Below are 16,201 nucleotides of genomic sequence, written 5' to 3' on the forward strand. Positions count from 1 at the left end.
AACAAGTTCCTGCTATATAACACAGGGAACTATAGTCAATATCCTTTAATATACCATAATGGAAAAGAATATAAAAAAGAATATATATATACACCTATATATGTCTGAATCATTTTGCCGTACAGCAGAAATTAACACAACATTGTAAATCAACTATACTTCAATAAAATAATTTTATTTAACAAGTCATTTATTTTTATTTTTACTTTTCATTTTTTTTGAGGGCTGCACCTGCGGCATATGGAGGTTCCCAGACCCTGGGTCACATTGGAGCTGCAGCTGCCAGCCTGCACCACAGTGCACAGCAATGCCGGGTGTTTTAACCCACTGAGCGAGGCCAGGGATCAAACCCACATCCTAATGAAATTCTTAAGAATTTAAAAAAAAACAAAACAAAAAAAGAAGAAGAAGAAGCCCCAGGAGTTCCCGTTGTGGCTCAATGGTAACGAACCCAACTAGTATCCATGAGGATACAGGTTCAATCCCTGGCCCTGCTCAGTGGGTTAAGGATCTGGTGTTGCCGTGAGCTGTGGTGTAGGTCGCAAATGCAGCTTGGATCCTGTGTTGCTGTGGCTGTGGTTTAGGCCGGCAGCTGCAGCTTTGATTTGACCCCTAGCCTAGGAACTTCCATATACCACAGGCACAGCTCTTGAAAGAAAAAAAAAAAAAAAAAAATTAGATGTCATTCTGATGGCATTAAGAATTCATTAAAAATTTTAAAACAAGGATGATGTGATCAGATTGCGTTCAGAAGAGATTAGCTTCAGAAGAGATTAGATTAGAGTGGGGAACTCATCAGAAGAGATGAGTTCCCCACTCTGCCGCCAACAATACCACGCCCAGGTTAAAACTTTAATTGCCATCCAAGAGCCCTTGAAATAAAAAAGCTGAATCTTTCCCTGGTTTGCAGGGCCCTTCTAGATCTGAGCCCGAGGCCAGACCTCCTGGGCTAACCCCCACCTCACTCACAGACCAGTAAATGCCAGTCCTCCCCTTCCGCCTGAGCACCAGTCCGCCTCTCCCAGGGTGGTGCTGGGAACGTCCTTGTCCACTGCCCTCTGCTGGCCGTCTCTTGGGTGAATCCCTCATCATCTTCTGGCTTCAGGGTAAAGACCCTCGGGGCTCCCCAGGCTGCTTTTCTCTGAGCTCCCACTTTCCCTTCCCCTGTGCTGAGATCCCAGAAGCCCTATCACTCACACTCAACATTTGAATGACTAGTCATTTAAAGTCTCTGCCCCTCTCACTAGCTTGTAACCTGCAGAGGCAGAGGCTGAGAGTGTGGGACCTCACTGTGTCCCTCAAAAGGAGCGGTGACGGCATGCAGTCTGCTCCAAGGGTGACAGCAAAGAAGTGGAGGGCAGCACACCTCCTGGAATCATGGGTTCCTAGTAAAAATTCTTACAACAATGCAGATGAGATCAAAAAGCATAGAGACGGGCAGGGATGGGTAGCTGCAAGAGCTTTGGGATGTACCACTGATGGGATGCTAATTATATTTTATTTGTTGAGCTAACTGCATTTTACCTGGCAGAAGGCACAGAGGGATGCCTTCTCTGGCAGAGGTTTCTTCCTGCAGAAAAGCACCACCATAAAACAACTTCCTACCGTAAAGCTCCATTGAGCTAATGCAGTGGGAGAATTGTGACCTGAAAGAATTTGGGAACCTGGAGCTAGTCAAGACTGGTATATCTCCTCTTTATTATTCTGATAAGCCCCCCAGGCAAAGCTGGAAAGAAATCAAATGCTAATTCCTCTACATCAGAAAATAATAGCAGCTCAGACTTCAGATTGGAACTAGATGCCTCTTATTTGAGAGAGAATTTCCTTTCTCAATACCTCCCTTGAAATGTAAGGTCTATTCTTGAGAAATTTCCTGCTTAACTTAATTGGTATGTAATTAGAGGAATCAGGTTATCTGCAGTCTATTGCGGTGGGGATATCAAAAAAACCAACCTCGAAGGGTCCCTTGCCCGGGCCTTCCTCCTCATAGTTCTGAAAAAGGAATTCCAGTCTTTTCCTGGGACTCCACTAAGGACAGGAAGAGCATCTTATTTACAACCCCAAGAAACATTTCTCAGATTGGCTTTGCTTCCACATTCTCTAGCCTCCTCAAAATACTTTTTTTCTTACCCAAATCCCCCCAGACTCTTTCTCCACAACCCCAAACGTGTGAATTTCCTTTTCTTTCTCTGCCCTTTATTAGTTAGAAAGACATTGCTTTCTAAGCCTATGTCCCCTCCCTTTTCCTGTTGAAGACCCCCCAGCATGACTGAGGAGTCTGGTATGTTACCGAAGGGGGACCCCTTCCAGGGCCCAACACTTGGAAATCAATGGTCTGAGGAGACACCCATGCTGACAAAGCAAAAGACTTTATTGGGAAGGGGCGTGGGGTGGGGGGGTGGGAGCAGGAGGCTGAGGGAACCCGGGAGAACTCCTCTGCCAGGCAGCTCACAGTCTCAGGGTTTAGGGTAATGGGGTTAATTTCTGGGTTGTCTCTGGCCCATCATCCTGCTCGTGCCCATAGTTGATCCAACTCAGGGCCCCTCCTGGCAGCTCATGCATCTCTCAGCCAAGATGGATTCCAGCAAGAGGGCTTCTGGAAGGTTGGCAGGACATGTTACCAGCCGGCGCCGCCACCTCCTCCCTTTTAGCCCCCCTCAGTTCTTCCCGTTAGTTTTCAGCGGCAGCCCTGTGTTCCTTATTGGGACCTTCTGTTGTGACACAGCTCATGCAAGGGGTTGGTGCGGTGCCTGGCCAAGGCGACCGGTTTCCGTCAATGGTTCCCTGTCAACTCCCCCCAACCCCCGAAAGACTTCATCATGCTCAAGATACTTCTTGGGAACCGGGGTGGAGGTCTCTTTCTCCAGGAACTGCTTCCTGCTGGGAGGGAGCACCGTTCTATTTAGTAAAGTGGAAGTCTCTCTCTACCGGATCCAAGTCAAGGCATTGTGCATTCGACACCGGCTTCCACCCGTGTAGTAGCAAAAACTTAGTCTGAAACCTTTGGAGCCTGTCAGGGGTAACCTTTGTGAGCGCTTGAAACAGACTGGGGTCGAACAGGAGGCCTAACAGGACAGTCGCCTTGGGGCCCAGAAAAGGAAGAGAAAATTGGGGATGGGGGCTGCAGGGTGTGTGACTTTCTTCTGATTGGTTGGTGGTGAGATGACAGTGGGCGGTGCTCCAGCCCCAGCCCAAGGGCTCGAGCAGGTGCCGCTTGCAAACATGGTCTCTTCTCACACCCAGCTGCCTGCAGGTGTCCCCCAAGTCAGCTGAGCTTCACCTACCATGGGCTTCTTTTCCAGTTATCTACTCAGAAGGAGCTCCTCCTTTGGAGTGCTGGGGAGGGAGCCAGAGGTACGCTGAGTGAGCACGCAGTTCTCCCTTTGGGGATGGGGACAGGAGGAGTGTTGAGAGGGCTCCCATGAGAATCATACTGTACATAAAACTGAGTATAGACGTCTTAAGCTTATACATTTTATATAATAATGATAAAGCCAATTCAAACCTACAAATTCTATTGTAAACACAAAAAAAAGTTCAACTGTACCACATTCATTTAATGCGAAAATTAAAATAACTTTGCTGAATTTAAGTTGCTGTGTCACACCCGTCAGTACATGATGGCTTTGGATTTGTGACATATAATCCTGTACTAGGTGATGACTCCACTTTGTCACCACTACTCTCTATTCAAACCACTGTTCTGCAAAATAATTATTTCTACAGTATGCAAATGATGCCCCCTTGGCTTCCCTTGACAAGAAGGCTTCATTTACATGTTAAGTCTGCTCGCATTTTTCCTCATCACCATGTGATAAGAAGATGGTTCTGTTGGGGGCCAACATAATTCTAAACACAAACACAAGGGGAGGCAAAGGAATTGAGAGGGAGCCCTCAGAAGATGATTCAGGGGATCCCAAGTATGCAAATACTATTTTTTTATACTAGCATCAAAATGAGGAGTTCCTGTCGTGGCGCACCAGAAATGAATCCGACTAGGAACCATGAGGTTGCGGGTTCGATCCCTGGCCTCGCTCAGTGGGTTAAGGATCCGGTGTTGCAGTGAGCTGTGGTGTAGGTCGCAGATGCAGCTCAGACGTGGGGTTGCTCTGGCTCTGGCATAGGCCGGCAGCAACAGCTCTGATTAGACCCTTAGCCTGGGAACCTCCATATGCCATGGGTACAGCCCTAAAAAGACAGAAAAGACAAAAAAAAAAAAATGAAAACAAAATATTTTTCAATTTTTTACAGATAATTTATAATTCTTCAGAGGTCCCGAGACCCCATTAGGGGAAGTCAACTCTAAAGTATTGTTTGGTGACTACCTTCCCTAATATTCATATAACCCCTCTCTTTCAGCCTCCTCTGTTATCACCTCCCCAATTGGTAACCAACCCTTATCCAGGTGTGATATCTAGCTTTTAGAAAAAACGTTTATCCTAAAATGTTCACCCAAACTTCTAAAGTCCCAGGTGGTACTTCCCTCCTCTATCCGAATTCAAGGCATCTATTTATTTATTTATTTATTACTTTTTGGTCTTTTTGTCTCTCTTTAGGGCCACACCCGTGGCATATGGAGGTTCCCAGGCTAGGGGTCCAATCAGAACTGTAGCTGCTGGCCTAAACCAGAGCCACAGCAACTCGGGATCCCAGCCACTTCTGCGACCTACAGCACAGGTCACAGCAACCCTGGATCCTTACCCACTGAGCAAGGCCAGGTATCAAACCTGCATCCTCATGGATGCTAGTCAGGTTTGCTAACTGCTGAGCCACAATGAGAACTCCTCAAGGCATTTATTGACCGTGACAATTAGCAATTCATTATTGAGACTTTTTCTGTTTATTATTTGCTGTTATTGGTTTTTCTTTCCTTTTCTTTTTACAGCCACACCTGAAGCATATGAAAGTTCCCAGGCTAGGAGTCAAATCAGAACTGCAGCTTGCAGGCCCATGCCATAACCACAGCAACACCGGATCTGAGCCACATCGGTGACCTACACCGCAGCTTGTGGCAACACTGGATCCTTAACTCACTGAATGAGGCCAGGGATCGAACCTGCATCCTCATGGAGACTATTTTGGGTTCCTAACCCACCAAGCCACAATGGGAACTCCTGCTGTATTTGTTTAATGAGTTAATGCCTGAGCTCTGCTAGATTTGATTTCCACCACCACTTGCAAAGAGCAGTAACAAGCGTCTTGTTCTAAAATGTATTTGGAGACTCACTGTCTCAAGAGACATAACATCCATGCTGATTGATAGGAAAGTCTGTCCTTCCTGATCATATGGTGCTCTTTTTAAGGCACCCAAAGAGTCCTCCTCAGGTCCTCGTGTGATATTCTATCATCCTTCTTGACTCTGGTAATAATAATTAGTCACTTACAATGTGTCAGTTTGGATCCGTTGAGAAGCAGATGCCAAAACAAGATCAAAGTGCAAGAGATTAATTGGCGGGAAGGAGGGAGATTAATTGTCTGCGAAGGGAAAAAAGCAAGGGAAGTCAGGGAGAGCCTTCAGACCGGGATGTAGGTCTGACATTTGCGAAGAGAAAGGGAAGGAGGGATTGGGCAGGAAGAGCCTCAGATAGAAGCACAGTTCTTGGAAACTGGAGTGGCAGGCAATAGAGTGTCCCCACGCTAACTCCAAGCTGGTTCTGGCACCCACACCATAGTGGGTGATTGGTGGGGAGCAGCCTGGGGAAGGGTGGCCTCACATCCTTGCACTGGTGGACCCAAAGGTGTAAGAGCTAGGCTGTCAATTCACGTGTTCCTCACTGCTTCTCTTAAAGGGACATTGAAGCGGTGCATCCCCATGGCCACCACATAGAACTTACTGTGCATGAGTATTAACTCAAAATGATTATGCTTCCAAGAAAGTTGGCATACAAACTCGGGTGCAAATATCTGCATTTAAACTTTACTACAAATGATAAAATAAACATGGTGTTTCTGAAATCACTGAACATTCAGGAATATTGGACAAAGGAAATTAGAGGCCTCTGATAAACTTCTAAGACTCTAAAAACTTCCAAGGAAGGAAGAAAGCATTTTCCCATACTTCCCTTCCGTCTTGGAGCATCTCCAGGTCTGCCCAGTGTTTCCGCTCTTCTCAAATTCCTCACAGCCCTGTAAGGTCAAGTAAACCTCTTACCTGAACAGTGCCTCTCCTGTGGAGGATGAGGTTTGGGAATAGATTATTCAAATTTTTCATACCAATTAAAGTTACAGAATAAGTTCCATGCCTCAACTCAGATTTGCTGCATTGCTCAGGAAGAATTAAAATATGTTCCCTGTTGGCATTTTCTTATGGCTCAGTGGGTTAAGGATCTGGCTTTGTCACTTGGGCCTCGGGCCACTGCTGTGGTGCAGTTTCGATCCCCAGCCTGGGAACTTCCACGTGCCAGAGGCACAGCCAAAAAGAAAAAATGTTCCTAATTGAGGTATACTCAACAACTTGAGAAAACTCAGTCAACTCAAGTTACCCTCAAGTAAAAGTCAGGTTTCTCTGGCACGTTGACGTCTGTGTGTGGTATGAATGTATGTATTTATGCTAGAAATATAACCTGTAGGAATTCCCATCATGGCTCAGTGGTTAATGAATGCAGCTAGGAACCATGAGGTTTTGGGTTCGATCCCTGGACTTACTCAGTGGGTTAAAGATCTGGCATTGCCGTGAGCTGTGATGTAGGCCACAGACGTGGCTCGGGATCCCAAGTTGCTGTGGCTCTGGCATAGGCTGGCAGCTACAGCTCCGATTAGACCTCTAGCCTGGGAACCTCCATATGCCACGGGAGCAGCCCTAGGAAAGGCAAAAAGACAAAAAACAAACAAACAAACAAAGGAATGTAACCAGTACTAGTCTTTGAATGAATGCTTGAAGGAAAATGCATTAGAAATGCATATTTTGTTTGCTTTCATTGGCTTGTTTATTTACTGATTATATCCCAAGGGGAGAATGAGGGTGGTGTGTTGGTCAGCTAGGCTGATATCACAGAATAACATAGGCTGGATGGATTAAATTATAAACATTCATTTCTCACAATTCTGGAGACTGGAAGGCTGAGATCAGAGTGGAGTTCTTGGTGAGGAACTTCTTCCTGGTTTATCAACACAACCACTTTCTTGCTGTGTCCTTCTAGGGCAGAGAGAGGAATTAGCTCTGGTCCCCTCTTATAAGGACGCTAATCCCGTGATAAGGGCCCCGCCGTCATCTACACCTAATTGCCTCCCAAAGATCCCCAACTCCAAATACCATTACAGTGGCCCTGAGAGTGTCAACATATGAGTTTGGGAAGGACACAACATTCAGCCCATAGCAGGCAGGAGCAATGCAAGAGAGAGGCATAGAAAAGTCTTAGTGTTCGTACAGATATCTTAGAGACGAAGGCAATCCTAGGCCCAACACAAAGCAGATGCTCTGTTGTCAGCCCCCAAATTGTCAGTTCCTGAGCCTACTCTGTTTTTTTAAGAGGAGTGTAAGAAAATGAGTGAGGAAGGCCTAAAGAATTATATCTGAATATAACTTGGGAGGAGTAGAGGCTGTGATGAGTGAGAGAAAATCTGGCCCCTTTAAATAGGAGAACAGCTATTTAACTCCAGCCTCGTAGGAATTTAGTTTTGCCACATCTCCTGATGTTTGATGATAATAAACACAGAGTAGTGTAGAGTAGTGTAGGTTTTTTTTTTTTTTTTTTTTTTTTTTTTTTATGTGATGCCTCCCTATGATTAAATGTTGGTTCAAAACAACATACGAAACTGCCTTCAGGCCAAATACAGCTACAGACCAGTTTTATTTCACAGGCCACTAAATTTCCGCCCCTCCTTTGCTGTGATGCCTTTCCCAGAAATATATTTCGTATATTATACATTATAATGGCTTGTAAACCTTTAAAGGAAAACATGCTGGCAAATTAGATTTCCAGACGAAAGATAAAGGAGGATATTGAACCCTGTACCTTCCCAGTATCTCTCCGATGCATAAGACTGCCCATTCTAACAAGGTCTAAGACTAATCTTGGTGGGAAAACAGTCTAAACAAATGGCTTTGATTTTCTACAAGAATCACATCTGTCTTCCAAAATAGTTTTATTTCATACCACACGAAAAAGCCCACAGTCATTTTTTTTTTTTTTTTTTTTTTTTGGTAAGTACTCCAATTTTATTTAAAAAGTAAAGCCCTTAGCTTAAACGGTTTTTCCCAGTTGGTGTATTATAAGAACGACAAGCCTCCCGGGTTTGCCCTAGACCTCCTATTTGCCTGGTCATGGACTGTATGTGCTGTCAGTCACCACCCCTAATTTAAAAGGTACCTAGTATAAAGGAAAAAGTAATTATCTGTTCAAGGCCTGATTCTATAGCTTAAATGCTTGAATGGCTCTCAAAAATTCCACTGGGAGCCACAGGCACAGAAGTGCTAGAGCATCTCATCTTTTCTGTTGAAAAGTTAAAATAGGGCATCTTATCTCCATGGTTACAGAGTTCTGTGGCTACCCTTGGTCCCTTACCAACCAAAAAGATCAGCTAAGTGACCAACAGGGAATCTGAACTGCAGCCGCATTGACATGCTGATAACAGCAGAGAAACTCAGGCAACCTGAGACATCTGAGAGCTGACATATGCCTTCAAATAACAGGTCCACACAAGGAATAAATATTTTAATGTGTTTTATAAGACTCATAATTGTAAAAATCGATGTGAACTTGGGTTTATTTTAAAAATTACTTCGAAGGTATAAGTATTTATTTTAAATGTATATAGTAGAGTTGTTTTCACTGATATTCATTCCACGTATATAAGATTGTGGGTAATACAAATGAAAGAGGTGGCGTTCCTGTTGTGGCTCAGTGGAAATGCATCTGATTAGCATCCATGAGGACACAGTTTCGATCCCTGGCCTCGCTCAGTGGGTTAAGGATCCAACATTGCCAGAGCTGTGGCATAGGCTGCAAGCTGCAGCTCCAACTGGACCCCTAGCCTGGGAAGCTCCATATGCTGTGAGTGCAGCCCTAAAAAGACAAAAAAAAAAACCAAAAACAAAAAACGAAAGAGGTAACATCCCCACCTTCGAATATCCCATAAACTAATCAGAGATTTGTAAATGGAAAAGTTTGTAATTTGTAAGTGGAAAAATTATTATCTAGCATAATAAGTACCATGTAAATGTTATCTATAAATTGTTACAGGGCCCAAGAGGAAAGAATGATTATTTGGGGAAATCCAAGGAGGTTTCCAAGCAGAAAGGGCATTTAGGCTGGTTCTTAACAGATGAGCTGAAGAGAGAGCCTATGCAGAGGACCAGCTGGCAAAGAGCGCCACCTGTAGGCAGTGAGGGTAAGAAGGCCTTTGTGGCTGGAACTTGGGGAGTCCACATTCCAGGGGCAAAAGCTGGGGCAAAGGAGTTTATTTGGAGCCAGAATAATCAAAGTCTTTCATCCTGGATTTAATACTGTAGGCAAGAGCAAGCAAATGTGTCTTTCTTTTCTTTTTTTTCTTTTTTTCTTTTTGTTTTTGTCTTTTTAGGGCCGCACCCACGGCGTATGAAGGTTCCCAGGCTAGGGGTCTGAGAGGAGCCGTAGCTGCTGGTTTGCACCACAGCCGCAGCAACGCAGGATCCAAGCCGAGTCTGTGACCTACACCACAGCTCACTGGCAATGCTGGATCCACTGAACCAGGCCAGGGATCGAACCCACAACCTCATGGTTCCTAGTCGGATCCGTTTCAGCTGTGCCACATCGGGAACTCCTAAATGTGACTTTCATCAGAAAGCAAGACGATCAGATTTAATCTGAAAGATCTCCTCAGCGTTGTACGGAGAAAGAACTAGACGTTAGAGACTCATATCAGATGTACAATGAGCATACTGCTCTGATGCACCAGCCTTTGTTGTTCAAAGAACTCTTCTTTTATTAAATGTATATTTATAAGAAAATTTTCTGCAAATATACAGATTTTTATAATAGAATATACCAATATCACCAAGGAAATGTTGGGTAGAAAAAGCATCTCATGTATAGTCTCTAATAAGAGAATGGTTTTAATTACTCTTTTTTTCAGAATTCTGAGACAAAAGATTTGTTTGTTTGACTCACACATTTTGCATTTCAGAACCTTGAAAACACGCCCCTGCATAGAGCTCAAAGAGGTCAGAGATTATTTTAAAGACTTCCAAAAGGAGAACAGAAAACACAGCACTCCCTTGGAAACAAATTAACTCCGATATCGATGATGTATTCTTAGGAAGAGAAATGGAAGAAAAGAAAGAAAGAAAGAAAGAAAGAAAGAAAGAAAGAAAGAAAGAAAGAAAGAAAGAAAGAAAGAAAGAAAGAAAGAAAGAAAGAAAGAAAGGAAGGAAGGAAGGAAGGAAGGAAGGAAGGAAGGAAGGAAGGAAGGAAGAAAGGAAGAAAGGAAAGAAAGGGAAAGAAAGAGGAAGGAAGGAAGGAAGGAGGAAAGGAGGGAGGGAGGAAGGAAGGAAGGAAAGAAAGAAAGAAAGAGAAGGAGGGAGAGAGAGAGCAAGCAAGCAAGCAAGCAAGCAAGCTACAGAATAAAAAGAGGGGAGGTAAAGAAAAACAACCAAAGGGAATCCAAGGACAGTTTGAAACTGTGTTGTGCAGCAATCCCTGGGTAACAGTAAATATTTTCTACCTTCCTCCTCCGCCACCACTGACGAGTCATTAAACCTAGACAATATTGAATCATAGCTACAATTCACTACGGATCATCAGTAGACACAACTCCAGCAGCTTCTGTCAGTCATGGGAGCCCGAGGCAAAAAGAATCTTCAAGAGTTACAGCAATAGGATTTCACTCAGAGCCCCATAATAATTTCTTGCTTATTCCACAAGAGAAGATTACTGAATTTAATTTGGGGGAAAAAAGACACGACTATGACAGTATCTCCAGGTAATAGGCTCATCACCTGCACACATCACCCGTTGTAGTGATACAAGACCCTGTGTTTCCCATTTTACAGATGAAATGGCAGCCCTAGAAACTGGGTAATGTTCCTAAAGTCACACAGCTGGTAAGTGGCCCAAAGAGGATCGAACCTATGACTTTTCTTTTTTTTTTTTGTCTTTTTGCCTTTTCTAGGGCCGCTTCTGCGCCATATGGAGGTTCCCAGGCTATGGGTCAAATCGGAGCTGTAGCCACCGGCCTACACCACAGCCATAGCAACGTGGGATCACAGCCATGTCTGTGACCTACACCACAGCCCATGGCAACGCCAGATCCTTGACCCACTGAGTGAGGCCAGGCATCGAACCCACAACCTCATGGTTCCTAGTCAGATTCGTTAACCATTGAGCCACGACAGGAGCTCCAAACCTATGACTTCTTGATTCCAAAGTTTATTCGGTCAATCAAGGAGAGCTGTCAACAAGAAGGAATGTCAAGTGCCAGCTGGGTAAGACAGGAAGTGAATTCCATGGTTTTGGAAAGAGAAAACCTTTCTGTCTGGGCTAAAGGGTCAAGGAAGTCTTCCCAACAAGGTGGCACTTGATCTGAGTCCTGTGCCCGTTCCAGATTTGAATGTAATAGCAAACATGAAGAGACATAAATCTGTAGGTGATGTAAGATATAAATTTGTACACAATTATCCACTCAATATATGTATCATGCACCTATTATATGTAAGGTACCATAGTGGAGATACAGTGGTAAACAAGAAAGTAACATGAGGGAAAACATTCTTTGAAAATTGTTTTAAGCATCCCTGCTTTACAGGGTTACTAAGTTAACCAATGTAATTATAGCAGGAAGTTGGTATCAGAAGAAAAAAAAAAAAAAAAAAAAGACTGGCAACGTAGTTTGGAGTGAAAATTGCAGAATAAATTTGTAATTGTGGTGACTATTTTTATGTCATATCTCAATATAAATCATTTTGAAGGGGCTTACAAAGATACCATAGTGAACAGAACAAAATAAAAATCTGAGGAAATCAGAGTGAAGAAAAATAAATATAAAAATAAGACGAAGCTGGGGTAAGGTCAATCAAAAAGTTAAATGTCTGGTGGAGTTCCCATCGTGGCGCAGCGGAAGCGAATCTGACTAGGAACCATAAGGTTACAGGTTTGATCCCTGTCCTCTCTCAGTGGGTTAAGGATCTGGCGTTGCCCTGAGCTGTGGTGTAGGTTGCAGATGCGGCTCAGATATGGCATTGCTGTGGCTCTGGGGTAGGCCGGCGTCTACAGCTCCGATTAGACCCCTAGCCTGGGAACCTCCATATGCCAGAGTGCGGCCCTAAAAGGACAAAAGACAAAAAAAAAAAAAAAAAAAAAAAAAAAAAAAAGTTAAATATCTGATGGAAAGGGCTGTAAATTTGGCTCTATATTTCCTAGCAGTTAAATCCTCCCCCATCCAAAAAAAAAAAAAATTCATTGATAGAATATGAGAAAAAGAATATATGTATATGTATGATGGGGTCACTTTGCTGTGCAGCAAAAATTGGCACAAGAACATAAATTATAATAAAAATTAAAAAGAATCAAAATGGCTAATAAGCACATGAAAAAAATCATGTTATATGGTCCCATAAGACAAAAAAAAAATTGTTTAGAAAAGAGTAACATAATAATGGCTAATGTTTATTGGTCACCATGCACATCTAGAATACAGGCTTGACTGTCTGTATTTTTTCATTGAGTGATCACGATAACACCATGAGATGTGTATTATATAGTCTCCCTTTTACTGAGAAGAAGACTCAGCCTTAGCGAAGGTAAGCGGATTTGCCAAAAGCACCTCACCAGTAAGAGCTGGCAACTGCCAATCAAGCAAACTCCTTGCCTTCCTCAAGCCCAGAAACGTAACCTCTAGGTTATACCTGAAATAAAACTTCCCTCAAGAAAACAGACCAAGCAGGGAAGAACAGTGCATTTCAAACTTCACTGTGCATATAAACCACCCGGGGATCCTCAAATGCAGGTCCTGATTCAGTAGATCTGGCATGGGGCTTAAGATTCTGTATCTCTCAGCAGCTTCCAGGAGATACTCATGCTGATGGCCCCGTCCACACTGTGACTGGCAACGCTGTGGGGAACAGTATCCAAGGGGATCTATCTTACAGAATCCCTCGAAGGAAGGGGATGGCCTAAAACAAAGCATTTCAATACAAGCATCTTTTTAAAAGTTTTATTTTATTTTGCTTTTTAGAGCCACACCTGCTGGGGGTCATGTCGGAGCTGCAGCTGCTGTCCTACACCACAAGCACAAGGGATCCAAGCCATGTCTTCAACCTACACCACAGCTCATAGCAACGCCAGATCCTTAATCCACTGAGTGAGGCCAGGGATTGAACCCGTATCCTCATGGATACTAGTTTATTACCACTGAGCCACGAGAACTCCTAAGCATCTTAAAAAAAAAAAAAAAAAAAAAAAAAAGGAGTTCCCGTTGTGGCTCAGTGGTTAATGAATACAAGTAGGAACCATGAGGTTGCGGGTTCGATCCCTGGCCTTGCTCAGTGGGTCAAGGATCCGGCATTGCCCTGAGCTGTGGTGTAGGTTTCAGACACGGCTTAGATCCGACATTGCTGAGGCTCTGGCGTATGCTGGCAGCAGCAGCTCCAATTAGACCCCTAGCCTGGGAACCTCCATGTGCCACGGGAGTGGCCCTAGAAAAGGCAAGAAGACAAACAAACAAACAAACAAAAACCACTATATAAGGAATGTGGCCCTGGAATGTTATCCTAACTCAGGAATTTAAAGTATCTAGAGGAAAAAAAACAGTATCTAATGTACACACCAGATGTTCACACTAGTCTGTCCTTAATTGCAACAAAATCGTAACTAATCACTTGGGCCTGAGACTGGTGCTGATGAGATCTCAGTGAGGTGGTTGTAAGGGCTAATGACATACATGGGTCTGACTGACCATGAGAAAGTAAAAAAGGCCAAATCAGAGAGAGACTCAGAGGGAAAGGAAAATGGCCTCCTATGTTTATGCCTAGAAGACAGATTTTTCTAAAATAACGGCTACATAACAGCACCCAAGATAGAGACGTTCTCTTTTCAATTAATACGAGATGGGAAAGAGCTTCTGAGACTTCAGAGCCCACATCCTTTAACAAAAGTGCCTATGTTCCATCAGTATTTTGCTTTTAATTTAGAATCTGTTGCCAAGGAAACATCAATATCGAAGCACATTCAAGGTAAATCGTTCTTCCTCCTGTTTTGAAGTGAACGTTTAGCAAGGTAGCAAGGAGTTTTAGAAATGACTTAATCCAGCCATTAGTTAGGGTTCATCTCAAGCGCTTTCTTTACCACGAAGTAGCTCTTATATTGTTGTACCTTCTCCAATTTAATCCTGGGGCACGGTCCGTTTATCTGATGTGTAGTTTGTCATCTCATTATATGCAATCGGGAATCTATAGTTACAAAGCCTTCTGTGTGATTACACAGGGAAGGAAGGGGACTTAGAACCCCCATTTTCTCCTTCAGTAAAGCAAAGCCAATACTTAGCTTGCCAAAAGAAATGACAGCAATGTGAGAACACAATGAATTTTTTTTTTAAATCCTGTCTCTACAAATCCAGTTGTCCATAGGTATCCCAGGGGACTGGTGCCAGGATTCCCTGCTGTCCAGCAGACACCACAATCTGCTCATGCTCACGCGTCTTATGTAAAATGCCACAGTACAGTCCGCCCGCTTTACCTGCAGATGCAGAACCCGCGAATGCAGGATGCTGACTACATGTTCAGATTTTTTAGTCTCACGGTGCTTCAGAACTTCCAGCCAAGGAAACAGAGATGTGTCTAACAAGGTCCTTCAGGGTCATGGGCAATGGGCAGATGACCACAAAGAGGGGTAGATTTGGGTAGCCTGCCCCTGAAGCTTGTGAATCCAAAAATGAGTACAAGTGTATTGGGGAACCAAAAAGGAAATCACAACAAATAAACTAAAAGCTGACAAAGACTATAACCATCCAGGAAAAAAGATAACAAAATGGTATTAACTTCCTGACATTCTTCTACTAGCTTTTCCCCCCCTATTTTTAAGATTCATGCTTTTTGAGCACTTTTGGTAGGACAATTACTTTATAATTTCTATAGAGAGATTGGAAGGACTTCAGTATCTCTATAAAGAACGTTATTTGAATTTATTTTATTGATATTGAGAAAAACTTTCAGCTTCCCAACTCATTATTGTAACTTCATATGAATTTGGGGGATAACGGTTAATACTGGGAAAGCTCTTACCAAGTTTCTTTAATGTGAGCACTAGGGTTTGGAAGAATTTTCTACCAGTTGCATCTAGTTTAGTACATATCAAACCATGCATCCTCCCCCACCACCCACACACTTCTGAGGCCGGATACTGAGCACACACTCAACAGCTTGACCACGCCTTTCACCTTGCACCTGCACAAATCACAATGGGCAGTTGGAGGTTTTCTAGAAGCCATTCCAACACCAAGACAGCTATCAGTAACTCGCCTATACTAGAAGTATGGGTCAAAGCTATCCCATAAAACCAAACTAAGCATATTCCCAATTCAGCTTTTCCCACACCTGAAATCCAGAAATGCCTGCAGCCCTCCAGTGCCGGTCTATGCAATGGCAAATATGATAGACAGGAAGTCAAATGAGAAGAGAAAGTGATCCAAGCCAACTGTGGCTAAAATATCTTATTCTGTGTACATTTGTATGGGGTTCCTGCTAGGGAGGCCCTGAGGCTTTGCTTCATGGTAAGTCCACCTCTGACAGAAAATGACTATGCTCTCATGTTCTCATACCAGACAACTTTTATACCCATCTTCAATTTGACTGATTACTTCACTTGAGGAATTGCGCTTTGTGCTTTGTGGATTCGCTCATTTAATCCTCACAATGACACTATGGGGTAGTTATTATTGCACAGCTGAGGAAGCTTTGATTCTGAAAGGTTAAGCCACTTGTTCAAGATTGCAAAACTTGTGCAATTGTTTCCAAAGTTAGCACACACACGTTTGGTCTCCTGCTTTCTTGAGCAAATATAATGAATTGAGGGTGGAAAAAGAACAAGAGAAGGACTTGTGCTTTTTTGGCACAAAAAGAACATGCATAGCTGTCAAAGTCTCATTAAGAATTTTAAATGCTGCATCAAGACCTCTTAGCAGTAAGTTGGATCCTAAGCTAAATGGTTATTTAGATATTAGCTCTGTCTTTGGGTTACTTGAGTGAGCCATTCACTCACAGTTTAACACAATTTTTAAGACATTCCAAATA

General features: G+C 43.3%; 1 protein-coding gene across 2 annotated transcripts in view; it reads left to right on the plus strand.

The window, feature by feature from the left end:
- LOC146401033 (uncharacterized) overlaps positions 1-16,201 on the plus strand; it is a 102,673-nt gene that overhangs the window by 80,038 nt on the left and 6,434 nt on the right. The window contains exon 6 of one of the 2 annotated variants that reach the window (XR_014813321.1): positions 10,970-11,020. The exons of the other annotated variant lie outside the window; for it this stretch is intronic. The gene's annotated coding sequence lies outside the window, so the exon portion shown is untranslated. The remainder of the gene's footprint in view (positions 1-10,969; positions 11,021-16,201) is intronic. 2 annotated transcript variants of the gene reach the window in all.

The sequence above is a fragment of the Sus scrofa genome, chromosome 8, assembly GCF_054392235.1.
Source record: "Sus scrofa isolate SSC_HxYL_T2T_F1_AM1 chromosome 8, Sscrofa_HxYL_maternal_Yorkshire_Landrace_v2.0, whole genome shotgun sequence".
NCBI classification, from domain to species: Eukaryota; Metazoa; Chordata; class Mammalia; order Artiodactyla; family Suidae; genus Sus; species Sus scrofa.